The sequence below is a fragment of the Lagenorhynchus albirostris genome, chromosome 20 (assembly GCF_949774975.1).
Source record: "Lagenorhynchus albirostris chromosome 20, mLagAlb1.1, whole genome shotgun sequence".
Lineage (NCBI taxonomy): Eukaryota > Metazoa > Chordata > Mammalia > Artiodactyla > Delphinidae > Lagenorhynchus > Lagenorhynchus albirostris.
In genome coordinates, this window is record NC_083114.1 from 1,710,832 (window position 1) to 1,726,590 (window position 15,759).

Below are 15,759 nucleotides of genomic sequence, written 5' to 3' on the forward strand. Positions count from 1 at the left end.
AGTGGGGCTTGACTGGGAGGACCCCTGGTGGGACCCGACTGAGGGTGGATGCTGGGGCCTAGAATGAGGGGGGGTGGGCAGAGCTGGCAGGGCATCGAGCCCCATCACGGGCTGCAGCTGGCTCTCCATGGGAGGCCCGTCAAAAGCCGCCCCCAGGAGGAGAAGTCATTGTCAGCCACTGGCCATGCCAGGCCATGGTGGAACCGGCCACATAAGCCTATCTCAGTCCTTAGGCCCAAAGGCCTGCAGGGCCGGCTCCCTGGGCCTGCAAGCGTTCCCCCAGATGACAAAGGTGCTTCGCAGACGTGATTACACTGAGGATCTCGAGATGGGGAGGTGGGCCCGGGATACCCAGGTGGGCCCGAAATGTGATCTCCAGTGTCCCGTGAGAGGCAGGCAGAAGCAGCAGGTTCCATGGCCGAAGCAGGATGCCCGGCTGCTGGCTGGGAGATGCCCGACGGGCCGAGGGCTGCGAGGAGTGCAGCTCAGGAGGCTGAAAAGGCAGGGAAGGGTCTCTGCCCGGGGGGCTCCAGGAGGAGCCAGACCTGCCCACGCCTTCTCCTGGGCCCAGGGGTGCGGGGCCGGGGCTTCTGGCCTCCAGAAACGTGGAGAATGATCTCATGTTGGGAAGCCACTGAAGCTTGTGGTGGCCCATCCCAGCAGCCGCAGCAAACACTCCCCCCTCCTTCGCGCTGGTCCGGGGTGAGTCAGAAATGGAAGCTTGAGACCAGGCCATGAGCACAGAGAGCAGGAATTGACCGCCCCCTCCCATCGCAGGCCCAGAGCTGGGGGGGCGGCTCGGGGGACCGCGGTGCAGTGAAGTTGGGGCTCAGTAGTTATGAGGCTGGACCAGACCCTCGGACGCTCTAGGGACGCTTGGTGGGAGCTTTTGTTATCAGACACTGACTGAAACACCCGAGGCACCTCCCTGGGCTCCATCCTGTTGGGGGGAGGGGTGGTTACCAGGAGAACGGAGAGAAAACCCGTTCATTGGAGAACTGCTGCTAAGCCTTTTCCCGCACCCAGCTCCAGCTTGGACTTGTGCGCGCACCCGTGCCAGGACCTCTGCCTGCAGAGACCCACGCTGACCGCACAAGCTCCAGAGGTCCACCGACTTGCTCCCCGTGAAACTGGTGAAAAGTAGGAAAACAACGAAAAAAATATTCAAAGTTTCTGGAAATGGCCCACAGGGTAAACAGAAATGAAGAAACATCTGTTCAAGAACAGGTAACGAAAATTTGATAAGAAAGGTGAGAGTCTGTGATATTTGAACCAAACCACTGCCTCCTTTCAGTCTCCTCCCAGCTCTGTGAGTTAACTCTCCGCTCCAGACTGTCCTGCCCAGAACTTAGAGCTCTTCCCCCCAGACCCAGAACACAGGGCCCCTCCCCAGACCTAGAACACAGGGCCTCTCCCCCAGCTCCCAGTAGGCCTTTCTTCCTGGAAGGAGCAGGGTGTCAGCATTTCTCATGCTACTCTTGGCCGAGGCTAAGACTGGGTGGGGGGGCAGGCGCCCCTCTCGTGGAACAGGGCTCCACCCTGAGTGCGGTGCGCTGGGCCTCCTGGCACCCTGACCACCCTGGTGGTCCCTCATGGCTCCTCGGGCTGCTGCCCCCCCCCCCCCCGACCTCAGGTCCTGAAGCAGGGGTGTTACTCAGAGAGCAGCCTGCCATTGTGCCCTGGGTTCTGCCTGGGGATAGAAACCGGCCATAAAACGGATAGCTCCTACTCTCTTCCTGTAGGGACTGACCTCATTTGCAACAGAGAGCGAAGAAATTCAAGCCTAAAGGTCTCTCAAGGACAGTGTCGGTTCTGCGGGGAGGTAACGCATAGAGGGAAAGAGTCAAGGCACAGGTGAAACTGTAGGCAGGCTAGTTTTCAGGAGGCAATTGGGGAATGATCCCAGTAGCAGGAGCCTGTCTGGAGTCAGAACAAATAATGGATCACCCACTATTCCTTCAAAAAAGCCAGAATTTGACGGGGTTCGTTGGTAGAGTGATTTATGACCCAGGGTGTTTGAAAGTTGCTAAGAGAATAGATGTTAAAAGTCTTCATCACAAGAATAAAAAAAAAAAAGAAGTTTTTTAATTAAAGAGAGAACCCTCTTGTCAGCCCAGCAGCTCAGCCTGGCTAAACCAGAAATTCTCTGTTATCCAGTGGTCAGACCACACTTTCCCCAGGAGGTCTGAACCCCTTCCAAGTCTGTCCTTCCTGGGGTACCCTCCCTCCGCACTAGGGTATCATACGGGCTCCCCTTATATGACTCTTTGATCATAGTTAATAATTCATTCTCCAGACTTCTGTTTAAACTGTGGTGTCCAGTCTCCTGATTGGACCCTGACTGCTACTCTCAGCAGATCCTGCACCATGTGGACCTTCTTGAAAAAACTACTCAGTAATGAAATCTGACCAACCTATGAGGAATTGAAATAAAGAACTCAGAAACAGAAAAGCCATGAGAAAAGGACTGAAGGTGAGTACTGAATCTCTTGTAACACAGAACGAGAACAAAATGGGGAGATTCAGGGCTGCAGAACAGAACGTGAATATGTTATAAATGTTAACAGAGTGAAAGCAACAGAAGTTGCCAGGGTTCAGTGTAAAAAAAAAAAATCCAGTCACCTTATCTTTTGTTGCAGAGGGACACTCATATTTAAAATTTAAATATATGGTTTAAAAAAAAGCACTACAATGCGTTAATGACTTTCATAAACTCTATCTTAACCATACAGGGATTCTTTTAAAGGAACTCACTTTTTTTCTCTTTCCTTTCTCCTCTCCTCCCCTCCCTCCCCCTTCTCATTTTATTTTCATTTTGGAACTCACATTTCTTATGGTTAAAAAAATTGATCGCAAATCCAGAATTTATTCAGTTTCACTGTTCTTCTTCATATTCTAAATTGCAATAAAATTAATTTTAAGGCTTTTATTTTAAGAGCAGCATAGGCTGATATCATAGGAGAAAATATAGATGATTGTATGGTTCCAATTATATGACATTACAGAAAAGGTATCAGAAGAAGGTCAGTTGTTGACAGGGGCTCAAGGAGGGAGGGATGAATATATGTAACACAGGGGTTTTGGGGGCAGTGAAGCTAATCCACATGTTATTATAATGGTGAATACATGTCATTAGACATTTGTCAAAATCCACAGAAAGTACAACACAAAAAGTGAACCCTAATGTAAACTATGAACTTTATTTAATAATTACATATCAATATCGGCTCATCAATTGCAACAGATGCACCACGCTATAATGCAAAATTTTAATAGGAAAATGGGGGAGGGGAGTGTGAGGGGATATATGAGAATTCCTGTACTTTCTGTTAAATTTTTCTATAAACCTAAAACCGCCACCCCCAATCTATCAATTAATTTACAACTACACACACAGGACTTCCCTGGCGGTCCAGTGGTTACGACTGTGCGCTTCCACTGCCTGGGGCACGGGCTGGATCCCTGGTGGGGGAACTTCCACATACGGTGGTGCGCCCCCCCCCCCAAAAAAAAACACCATGGATCACGACCACCCCAGTCTTAATAGTCACATCTGTCCATCTATTCAATCATCCTGTAGAAGTGAGTGAAGCTGGGTAGGGAGAGTTCTATAACATACTCATGAAATATACAGTCCCACTTGTGATGATTTTCTACTGCTTATTTTCTTTGTACTTTCTAAATTGCTTGGGTTTCTTTCTGTTGAGTGTGTATTACTTTTATAAAAACAAGTCATTAGTTAAAGTAAAGAAAAAATTTTAATGAACTAATGTGACATTTCTTGCACCCCTGAGTCTGTGGGCAAATATTCATATATTTATATTTGTGTATGTGTGTTTGCAGTTTAAAAAATTTAAAAGACCACAAAGCTTTATACCAATATCCTTATGCTTATTGATGAGAAATAGGATTATAGGTAGCTTTCTTTAAGTGCAGTTTCTTCTTTTTTTCTTTCTTTTCTTTTTTCTGCATTGTTTAATCACGTCGTTTCTCTGCTCCCACGCTCTCCGTAACACACACCAGCTAAATAAAAATTCCTTAAATTATTCTAGCTCATTAAATGGCCTCCCCCAGCTCTTGTGGGAGGTCCACAGTTCCGATCTGAGATGAAGTTGGGGGGAAAACGGGTTCAGAAACTATATGTTATAGTCACGGTATTTAACCTTTACAGGAACCCGTTTTACCGGGGGAGGGATTAAAGAGCAGCCCGGGTAGCGGAGGATCCGGGGATCGAACCACGGTCTCCGGGCGCCGCAGCTTCTCTGCCCGCATCCCTCGGTCGGCGGCCGCGTCTGCCCTCCCGCGGCGTCTCTCGGAACTGCAGGCCGCCTTCCTGTCTGAGAAGTGAGGCGGGGTCTGGGGTCCCACGGGGGCCGAGCCACCGGGGCGGGGCCAGGCCAGGGACGGCGGCCTTTCCCTCAAGTCGTTCGCGCAACTCTCGGACTTGCACCCCACCTCCCTGAATTAATACTACTTAATAAAACTGAAAACGGTTCCACGAACAGATGACTTTTTTTTTGAAGACGTCTTTTAAAATGTCAGTAAATGTATTGAAAGGGGGAACTTGCACATCGATACTCTTAAGTGGAAAATTAGTGTTGCTTTACACATAATAACAAGGAAACTACGATAAAACCAAGACAGTTATGAAATACTGCTGGATACTGTTTCTCACAAACAGTATGAGGTGAGGGAGCCACAGGAAGACCTGGGGGAGGAGCATTCCGGGCAAAGGGAAGAGCAGGTGCAAAGGCCCTGCGGTGGGAGTGTGCCGGGGGTTTGAGGAGCAGCGAGGAGGCTGCTGGGTGAGGGGTGGGGGATGAAGCCAGGAGGCGACAGGCAGGGGGATGGGAGCACATTCACCGAGAAGCTGACAAGGCTTAACCTGCGGTCCCTCAGCTGCCCAGGTGTCCAAGGCCCTGGCAGGGACCTTGCAATGAGCTCACGCAGTCACAGCTTTTGTAAAACGTGCAAGTGCCTTTCCAGGAGCTCCATTAAAAAAGGCAATTTAAACAGTTTGCAAGAAACCCAGGTTGGAGATGTAATATGTTTCCTTTGATAATATTTCATGAATTTCCTGTATTTAATTCATTTTATCCTCTTAGGAAACGTTTCTACGGAAGTAGCATATGCTTACGGGAAAGGGCCCACGTCAGAAACGAGGGGCTCAAGGAGTGTCCACAGAGGCCCAGCTCCCTGCCCGCCTCCTGCTTCTGCCAGCATGTCCCCGGGGTGACCACCCTCCTCAGTGCTCACAATGCAGATTCTGCTTTCCGAAGAGCCTGTACCAGACAAGCAAGCTATCTTCATCACAACTGGTTAAGACCACTCTCTGCCACTCTGACTCCCCCTTCCTCCCAGGTTCCCTCGTTTTGTATTTGTAAGGTTGTATTATTTTTCATAGAGAAGGCCTCCTATATTACAGAAGTTTCAGGCCCCACAAAACCTGGCCCTGCTCTGAGGGTGGTTCACAGACCACAGTAAGACTCCAAGCGAGCTGGGAGCCCAGACAGGGTCCTGAGAGGCGGAGGGATGAGGTCCGACTTAGGGGTGAGGATCAGACTGGGGACACAGGTGGAGGACAGGAGGCAGGTGAGGAGGGCACTGCATAGTCCAGGTGACCGGCATTGGGGGCGGGAAGGGGGCCAGGGTCAGGTTCCAGGTACCCTCTGCTGGTAGCCAATGGGATTCGCTGGTGGACCCAACGCAGAGAATGAGAGAGAGTGAGTTCTTGCCCTGAGCGATGGGCAGGACAGAGGTCTTAGAGATGGAGCAGCTGGTGGGTGGAAAGACGGGAAGCTTGTTTCCAGATGCGGGGGTGTTGGATGCATGAGCCTGGAGTCCAGGGTAGAGGCCAGGTCCGAGGATGATATTTTAGGAAATGTCAGGGCATAGCTGGTGCTTAGAGACTCTGGACTGAGGTCACCCCGGGGAGTTAGGGTAGACAGAGAAAAGGCCCAGGGTGCGCCAGGGGCGCCCCGACATGAACAGACCAGCAAGGGGAGGAGGAACCAGCCGAGGAGCCCAGAGAACTGCAGGCAGTGAGGGACGCGTGTGCTACACACTGCCATCCACGACAGCCCGAGGCGGGGACACCACTGTCCTCCCCTCCCTCTGAGGCCGCCCCCGGTATGCTCCACCCGAAGCACCTCCTCGGCCACGCTCTGTCCCCCTCCTTTCTTTATAGCGCACCCTATGCGGCTTGACTGTCGTTAGGCCCTGTCTGCGTCCTGAGGCGGTGACTTTGCGCATCCTCGGATCTGCCGAATCCCAGGGCCCAGCTCAGCACCGGCACCCCGAGGTGCCGAGGCTGCGTATCCGGCGGGCGGAGGGCACTGCGATCTGAGAGTCGCCGCCAGAGGGCGCCCGGAGCTGTAGGGCTGACCCCGCGGGAGAGGGCCCGAGCGTCCGCACCGGGTGGGGCGGGGAGATCCGGCCGGAGCGGGCTTCCCGGAACAGGAAGACCTTTACCAGCCTGAGGAGGGAAGCAGGATGAGGGCAGGCTTCCCAGGAGGTGACTTTTTAACTGTCCTGCAAAATGAGTGGGTGGCGGGCTGGAGCAGGGCCGGGGGTGCCGGTGGAGCCGGTGGAGGGGCGGGAAGGCCCGGGAGGCCCCCCCAGACTGGGGAAGCGCGCAAATGGCGGAGCGTGGCGATCTGGGCGGACGGCAGGAGTGGCCCCCGGAGCTGATGCGTGCTCAGGCCCCAAGGGGTGGAGGCACGGGGGTAGGCGCAGCGCTTAGCCTTTCCGGTGCTCGTGGACATGGGGACATGGGTGCTCCCACGGGGGCGCCCCCCTGCTGGCACCCCCCAGGCCCCAGCTCCCCCTCCCGGGGAAGGTTTGGACAATGGGGTCCACCTCCTGCCAGGGAGCGTCCCCAGGGCCTACACAGCGCCCTCTCCCCTGCTCCGCATGGAGGGGTGATGAGGGCAGAACCGTTGCTCAGTCACAGCCTGAGGTCAGAGCCTGGAGTCCGTGCAGGTCAGAGGTCAAGGGGCTGCCTGCACGGCTGGAAGGTCTGTGGTCACTGGGGGAGAAGCTGAGGTGACCTTATCCTGAGAGCCTGGAGAGATGGGGGAGGGGTGGCAGGGGGCCCGGCAGGGGGGCGCCTACAGTACCGGTACCGGTACCGGGACTGCCTCACCGAGGCTGCCTCTCCCCAGGCCTGAGTCTGATCCCCTTAGAACGGGGTGTCGGGGGGTGGCCTGAAGCCCCTTCCAGGTCCTGGGTCCAAGGCCAGCAGGAAGGATTGGCTCCTTGGGTGACCCTCCCACTTTCTGCTGCAAGAGCTTCCAGGGACAGTGTTGTCAATGATAATAATAATAATAAGCTTTTTTTTTGATGTTTCTATATTCCAGGAACTTTCCTAAGTGATGAATATATTTATTAGATAAGTTATCCCCCAACAATGCCATGACTGAAGAGCAATTTTTGGTCCCCTTCTACAGATGAAAAAACTGAGACTCTGAGAGGGAAGTGACTTGTCCAAAGCCACGCAGCTGGGATGGAGCAGTCTGGCTCCAGAGCCTCTGGGTTCCTAAGGTCACTTGAGTGACCCAGCCCCATACCACGGATAAAGAGACCTGAACCTCGCCTGCTCTGAGCACAGAGACAAATGTGGCCCCAGATGTCTCCCCCCAGGCAGAGTGACCTGGAGGGCCCCCTTCAGCCTGGGCACTGCTCATCTGGATGTGGGCGGTCAGCCCTGGGTCAGGGCAGGGGATGGTGCCCAGCTGCCTGGGTGCTGGCACTGGAAGGGCAGCTGTGGGTTAAAATCCTAACTGTACCACTCTCTGCTGTGTGATTCCAGGCAAGTCACCTAGCTGCTCTGTGCCTCAGTTTCCCCTTCTGTAGAATGGAGATGATCATAGCACCTCCTTTAGAAGATTGCTGTGAGGATTAGATTAAACAATACACATAAAGCACCTGACTGCTGGTTTTCCATGGGCTCCCCTTGGGTGCCTCTGACTCTCCTGGTTCTGGAAACTCTCGCCTCACATTCAGCAGGGTGTGCAATAAACCTGGTCTCCCAGACTCAGAGACATCATAAACCAATGTTTCTGAATTCTCCCACTGGTCCTCTGGGGTTGGTATTATTTATCAGACCCCCTCTATGAAGGAAGAAACAGAGGCACTTGCTCTGCAGCCAGAAAAAGGAGTGAAGAGGGTGGCTGTGTGTAGATAGGAAGTGATCTCTCTCTCTTTTTTTTTTTTTTTTTTGGCCCTGTTGCTTGGCATGTAGGATCTTAGTTCCCCGACCAGGGATCAAACCTGTGCCCCCTGCAGTGGAAGCATAGGGTCTTAACCACTGGACCACCAGGGAAGTCCCAGGAAGTGAACTGTAAGTGATATTGTTAGATATTTTAAATTGGGGGAAAACCAAGCACAGAACAATGTGGAGTATATGCTCACATTTGAGTGAAAAAGGGGTTGGGGGATGGGAAATACAGGTAGATTTGCCTGTATGTGTATAAAATATCTCTAAAGTTTTAAACAAGGTATTGATTATTTATCCCTAAGCAGAGGAACTGGGTGCCTGGGGTCTGTGGTGGAAAGGAAACTTCTTGCTGCACACCTATGAAATACCTAAAAGGATGTTTTTGTGTGTTATTTCCCTGAAATAAGGTCAGGGAGGGGAAAATGAATACATTAATTCAGGGGTGCAAATTCCAACACCAACAAGAGCTAGACAAGAAATATGAATACATGTGAGACATTAGGGAGTGGTGGAGACTGAGGTGAACAGTCGTATCCTACCTAAAGGGGCAGCCCTGCTCAACATCAGCAGATTGCTGCCCTGCAGAAGTGCAGGCAGACCCAGAGTTGTCAGAGCTTCCAATTTCCAAAGAGAAATGGAAATGGGGTGGCCACTGGATGAGGAAGATGGTCAGGGCGACTAGGAGAGCACGGCCTAGGGAGTGGCCGAGCTAGAGGGAGATGGAGGGAAAGTGTGGCAGCCACATCAGCTGACTGACCTATCTGCCATCCCCAACACCCCCTCCCCTGCTGCCTTCCACTTAAGAGACTGGAGAGGAGAAATGACTCACCTTCCCAGTCTCCCTTGCAGTTAGGAGTGGTCATGTGACACAGTTCTGGCTGATTAGATCTAAGGAGTCGGTGGGGTGGGGGGGGTAGGGGTAGGTTCTGGAAAATTATTTCTCCTCATGATAAAAGGGACAAATGCTTTCAGTTCACCCTAAACTTAACCATTCCTCTTCCTTCCTGTCTTAAATGTGAATGCAGATGCAACACCAGGTGCCGTGTTGCAAACAAGAGGGAAAAGCCAAGAAATTGCAGAGTTATGAACCCTGACATCACTGGCCTGGTAAAGCAATGCCAGCCATAGCTGATCTCCAAGCTCATTGGGATGGGGGAAAATGCACTCCTATTTGTCTGAGCCACTCTGATCTGTTTTCTATTTTTTGTAGTCAAACACATGCTTAACTTTATAGAAGATGTGTATTTGATAGAACTCAGAAGACATGGGAGAAGGAGAGGCTAGGCAGGAGTCTGTGGAGGGTAAAGGTCAAGGGGAGAGGCTTTTTGTTTGGAGGTGGGGGAGGCCTGATCATGTTTCTGTGGTAATAACTGGCATTTACTGAAAACACACTATGTGCCCTGCACAGCGATTTACACAGATCAACTTATTTCTCACTGCAGTCCTCGGAGCCAGGCCCGGCTATATCTCCACCATAGGGGAAGGAACAGCGGCTCAGAGAAGCAAAGCAGCTTGTCCAGCCGTACGGCTACAGGAGATGAAACGGGATTTGAACTCAGGTAGAAGCTGTCCGGCCCAGGATGGACTCTGACTCCTCCACCTGCCCCTCTTGGGGCCTCAGTCTCCGTGTGAAATGGGGCGCGCCGGGAGCCTGCCATTCTGTGGTCCCGGTGGGGGCGGAGATGTACCAGCGCGAGGAGCTGGCCTCTGCTGGCCCAGCAGGCCAGGGCTCAGCCACGCAACCACGAACCCTTCCACCTCCGTGTCTGGTCCTTCCCCGCTGGGGGGATGAAGGGGCTGGGGCTGACGCAGCCCTGACGGGGCGCGGGGCGGGGGCGGGGGCGGGGGGGGCGGTGCCTGGAGGGCGCAGCCTGGGCCTCTGGGCTTCAGTTTCCTCTTGTCTGTGACGGGCACCGAACAACACGCCCGCAACATGCCTACGGCTGCTTGGAAGGCTCGCAGTGACCTAAGCCTGGCTGGCGTGGAGGAAGGGTGTGGACCTCCCCGGCCACCCCCCTCTTGGGGCCCCAGGTCGGCCCCAGGCATTTCCGGGCAGCCTCAGGAAATACCAGCACACACACACACACCCCCAACGCCCTCCGCGAGGCTGACGCCACCACCGACCTCCCCGCCCCTCCCCCACCTCCTTCCGGCCGCGGGCCTTGCTCACTTCTCCACTCTGGGCAGTGCCTGGTCACCCGCGCCACCTCCTACACAGTCTGCGCCTCCTCCCTCCTCCCCCTCCAGCTCTCTCTTCGTCGCTTGGAGAAGGGGGGATGGGGGGCAGGCTGGGGTCCCGGTAACTGGGTGGCAACGCCTGACAGGCTAGGCAACTGTGATTTGGAAAAAATTTCAGGGGGATTCTGAAAACCTAGAAAAGGAATCACGGAAGCAATCAGGGAAGGCTGCCTGGAGAAGGTGACATTTAAGTCTGGTCCTGGGAGACCAAGCCATTGACCAAGGACAGGTGTTTCAGACAGTAATTCATTTATTTGATGAGCATTTATTGAGCACTTGCTGTATGCCAGTCCCTGTGCTAGGCCCTGAGGTCTGGCAGGAGGCAAGATAAGTTTGTGCTCTCATGGGCTTTGCAGTGGGGGAGTCAGAGGCTGCGAAGGGGTAAGCACTACCTCACAACCTGGGCTCAGAGCTACTGAGGGAGGGTAGGTGAGGGGAGGCGAAAGGCGCCGAGCTAGTCTGAGGAGGGTGGCCAGTGGGGGCTTACCCCCCCCCCGCCCCTCAAGGACATTGCACGACTGACGAGGAAACAACAAGTGCAAAGGCTGAAAGTCAAGAGGATGCAGGAGGCTCAGCTGCCGGACAGTGGACTAGGTCAGGAGGCCGCTGAGGATCAGGGCAGGGAATTGACTGGCCCGAGGTCATAAGTGCTGGAACGCAGGGACGTGAGCTCAACCGCAGGAGTGTCCGTAACTTTTTAAAGCGGGCCTGCAGCTGCACAGCCTCCGGAACAGCGGCCAGCCTCCCTTGGTAAGGCTGCCGGGCCACCTGGGGCAGGTGCTGATGGAGGGGACAGCTAACTGCTGGGAGGAGACGCTCCCTGAGAGAGGCAGCAGCGGAAGTCGCTGTGGGATGGTGGAGGCTGTGGTGGCTGTGATGTGGTTTCTCTGCAGCCCCTGTGGTAACAGCCTGGGCGCTGTGCCTGCCCTCCTGTGGTTTCTGCGCCCACACACAGCCCTCGCTGGGGCACCCTCTGTTTCCTGGAGCTCGGACTGGGGCTGGGAGCCGAGCCGGGACCCCTCTCAGTCCCGGGAGACCTCCCACTCTATCTCCTGGGTGGCTACGGCCTCCTTTATAGAAGAGGAAACTTGGGTTCAGAGAGGGATGGTGGCTGGTCCAGGACCACACAGCAAAGGGCTGTGTCAGGCACCCACAGCTGTGGGCTCCTCCCTTTCCCTGTCTCATTTCCCCATGCCCCTGAAGGTGATTCCTGGGGTCACATGCAAACGAACAGCTTCCATTTGAATCCTTGTTCTAGCTGGGCTTCTGGGGCGCCAAATGCAGACGTTTGGTCAGTGAGTCTTCAAACGTGATTGAACGTGAGCACAGTTCCCACGCACACAGGACAGGCTCTAAGTGCTATTTACAGCCCCCATTTGTGGAGGGAGTGGGTAAGGACACAGACTCTGGGTTCCAAGCCCCAGGCTGCCGCCTCTTAGCTGTGTCACTTTGCCTTCCTGTGCCTCAGTTTCCTCATTGGTGAAATGTGATCATGAGGGTGACTTCCAATTGGATCGGTGTGAAGGTTAAAGGAGCTAACAGGGAAGTGCTTAGGAGAGGGGCCTGCTGTGGTGGTGTCCATGTGGGTGTCACACCTACTGTGTGCAGTGATTCTGCCCAGAGAAGGTGGCCTCCCAGACCTGCTCCATCCTTGCAGTCGCCCTGCCAGACAGTGCTTCACACCTCACTTCACAGATGGGAGACTCGCAGGGTGGGCTTGGAGGTCGCCCAGAGTCTCCCAGCTGGTGAGCAGTGGTGTCGGGACTGGAACCCAGGCCAGGCTGGCTCAGACAGCCCTGGAGTCCCCCCGTGGACAGGGCAGGCTGTGACTCAAGTCTGCAGGAACGTGGGCAGGCGTGTAGGGTAAGCGGGCTTCGGGGTTGGAGGTGAGGAGGGGGCCCCATTTTAGCGGTCGGGGAAGCCCGCTGGGGAGACGGACCGAGGGGATGGAGCGCGGGGCGTCCGGGTGTGTGGGGAAGGGCATTCCTGGCAAAGCGAACAGTGAACAGTGAGGGGAGAGTGGGGCGGGGGCAGGGTGGGCAAGGCCTTCTAGCCGCGGTGGGGCGGGGCTGTGGATTTGATTCTAAGTGTGCTGCAAAGTCCTTGGAGGGCTTGGGAGGGGTGACGCCATTCGGTCTCCCCAGCAGCCCTGCCAGCAAGGCACGGCAGCCCCGCCCCCGAATTGCGCTGAGGAAGCTGAGGCTCTGAGGGTCCCTGTGTGCTGCCGTGGTCTGGGGCACAGAGCGGCGGCTGGACTCTGGCTCCCAAAACTGCTCTTTGTGTGGGGTGCCGGGTGCGGCTACAAGTGCCCCCCACCCCCTGACCACAGTCGGATACCCCTGGGCTTGCGGAGTGCCTTCCCCCAGGGACGGCCTGTCTTCCATCGTTTACTCTCAACAAACATACTCGGACATTATGTTCCGTCTGAGCATAATTATGCCAGAACTGTGCAGGGGGAGGAGACACAGGTAAGAAAGGCCAGTCCCAGCTCCCCCTCTCCAAGAAGCTGCTGGACCACAGGGTGCAGAACCTACACTGTCACCGTCCAGGAGGCAGGTGCCAGGATGCCTGTGGCATCCAGGAAGGCTCCCAGGGCAGGGTGACCACTGGATCCTAAAAGCCTATGGGCACTCAGCCAGGCTGACTTCTAGAAGGATCCCAAAAGGTGGAGAGGGGGCTCCAGGCAGAGGGAACAGCACACACGGATGCTCAGAGGCCAGCAAATGCAGGCCATCTGGGGAACCCCGGGTGATGGGTGGGGCTGCAGTGCAGGATCGGGGGGCCGTGCCCACCGAGGAGCCTGGAGAGGGCAGCCCCTCCCGTCCCCTGGAGCTCAGTATCCTTGTCCACCCAGTGCAGAGCACAGGGAAGCAGAGAGACCAGCGATGGGGAGAGGCCTGGGAGGGCCCAGGCTGGTTGGCAGGTCCCAGCTGGCCACTTGTCCCTCCCGCCCTTGTCTGGGTGTGTGGGCGGCTCACAACCGGCGCTCAGATGAGGAGAACGAAGATGCAATTTTCTCATCTTTCCGTTCAGTACCTCTTAGGCACATTTGCAAAAATTGATAACAAAGTTGCTTTATGTACCCACCTTTTTTTTTTCTTATAAGAAATTAAAGAAAAAAGTGGAAGGAAGGAAAGAAGGGAGGGAGGGAGGAAAGGAGGGGAGGAAGAAAATAAGGAAGAGAAAGAAGCAGAAGGAAGAAAAGGAGTGGGAGAATTTTTTTTTTTTTGGCCTTTTTCTGGTCCAGGTGGCCCCTATATTTGCATTGTCTCACCCTTTGGAGTCACTGGCCTCCTGCCCTCTTTTTTGGGACCCCTCTGTCCTGGCCTTTTAACTGCTGTGTCTGTGTCAGCCTCTCCACAGCCTGGCAGCCCTGGCACAAGCCTGCTTCAGCCCCAGCCCCAGCTTCACTAGGAGGAGCTCAGAAAAGGACGGTTGCATGAATGAGCAGAGGTGAGCCGTGTTCCCAGGTCTCTGGACAGACTGGTAGATCCGGACATGCCACTCCATCAGCCCTGGCCCAGGGCCCCTTCCTGAGCCAAGGCCAGCCCCTTGGCATTCTTCCAGCAATGCTGAGTCCTGAGCGGATGCGGACCCACTCTGCATGTGGCCCTGGACTGAATGCTTCCTCCATCATCTCAGGACCGTGAAGCAGGTATGACTGGGCACCACAGTGCATTGAGTTGTCCTGTGTTCTTAGTCTCCTCAAGTCTGTCTTCTTAGTCTTTCTTGTGTTTCACACAGTGGCAGTTTTGAAAAGTACTGGCCGGGTATTTGTAGAATGTGTGCATGCATTTTTTTAAGGATTATTTTAAAAGATGTTTATTAAATAAAAAAAATAATAATGAAGAAAGAGAGAGGAACAAAGAGAAAAAGAGATGTGAAAAGAAAGAGAAAGGAAGGAAGGAAGGAGAGAAGGAAGAGAGGGTGAGAATAGGTGAAAGAAGAAAAAGGAATGAAAGACTTTGAGGTTTCTGTCAAAAGAAAACTTTGCTTGAGGCAACAGTGGAGATGTCCTTTAAGAAAGCTAGGATGACGCCAGCCTGACTCAACAGCTCTTTTTTCTGGGCTGGTCCGAACTGGTCTGAACAATTAAGAATTGTGTCTGTGAGGTGACAGAGAGGGCTCCTTGCAGCTCCAGCTTCTATGGTTCCTGGTGCCCACAATCTCAGAAGAAGAGAGGGCCGCTTTTCTGATGGTTTTAGCTAAAATCCTGGGGATGGCTCTTATTGGCTGGGCTTGGGTCACATGCCCAGCCCTGAGCCAATGACTGTGGCCATGGAGATGCGAATTCTCATTGGCCAGCCAGGGATACGCCTGCCCCTGACTGCTAATGGAGAAGGCTGCTCTCAGCAGCTGCAGAGTTAGCAGAAATACAGGAGACCAGGCTCCTTCCAGCCATCCTCTCCTGACTCACCCCCTGCTGCTTTCTTCTGTGCATCCTGCGGTCCAGCTAAATCGCACCACTGGTCCATGATTCCTGCCGCTTGGTCCTTTGCTCAGCCTTGCCCCTCCCAGGGTTGCTCTCTTTGCTCTCCTCATAACCAATAATTAGCCACCCTTAAAGTCCCAGCTCAAATGCTGCTGGCTGGGCAGATGTCTCTGAGTTATAGCTTTGGGTGATTATGTTTCAACTCTTGATCCAAGTTGAAAGCTTTATGAAGGTGGAGGGCATCCAACTCATCCGGAAATTTTCTGAGGAAGGAAAAACAGCACCTTTCTGAGGCCAGAGAAGAGCTATGGCCTTTTCGGGGCACTCAGCCAGTGTCTAGCAGAAAGATATCATGCACATTTCCAAGGAAGAGGTGCTCTGTAGGAGATGCCAGTCCCTGACTCCCTTGGACTTGGGTGAAAATCTCAGCCCTGCCACTCCTCAGCTGGGCCAGCAGTTATTATTCCCCTCTCTGTGCCTCACTTTGCTCTTCTGTAAAATGGTGAGAACAAGAGTGCCTACCTATCTCACAGGGCAGTGGTGACTGTTTACTGAAATAACGCATGTAAGATGTTTCAGTCCATGTAGATTCAAGAAAACAATTTAAAATGGTCTGTTGGGACTTCCCTGGTGGCACAGTGGTTAAGAACCCGCCTGCCGATGCAGGGGACACGGGTTTGAGCCCCGGTCCGGGAAGATCCCACATGCCGCGGAACAGCTAAGCCTGTGCGCCACAACTACTGAGCCACAACTACTGTGTGCCACAACTACTGAACTACCGTGTTCTCTAGAGCCAGCGTGCCACAACTACTGAAGCCCGCGCACCTAGACCCCGTGCTCTGCAACAAGAGAAGCCACCGCAATGAGAAGC

At 54.1% G+C, this 15,759-nt stretch overlaps 1 protein-coding gene and 1 long non-coding RNA gene across 4 annotated transcripts in view; both read left to right on the top strand.

Moving 5' to 3' along the window:
• Window positions 1-8,422, top strand: part of LOC132510698 (uncharacterized) — a 19,756-nt gene extending 11,334 nt beyond the window's left edge. For 2 of the 3 annotated variants that reach the window (XR_009537395.1, XR_009537397.1), the window contains 3 exons: window positions 1,027-1,227; window positions 2,297-2,473; window positions 4,172-4,502. This is a non-coding gene — a long non-coding RNA (uncharacterized LOC132510698). Of the gene's footprint in view, window positions 1-1,026; window positions 1,228-2,296; window positions 2,474-4,171; window positions 4,503-5,105; window positions 5,319-7,448 lie in introns of those variants that run through there. The other variant, XR_009537396.1, reaches the window with a different exon arrangement.
• A 5,317-nt stretch (window positions 8,423-13,739) lies between these two features.
• Window positions 13,740-15,759, top strand: part of EPN2 (epsin 2) — a 103,655-nt gene continuing 101,635 nt past the window's right edge. The window contains exon 1 of the mRNA XM_060132953.1: window positions 13,740-14,111. The gene's annotated coding sequence lies outside the window, so the exon portion shown is untranslated. The remainder of the gene's footprint in view (window positions 14,112-15,759) is intronic.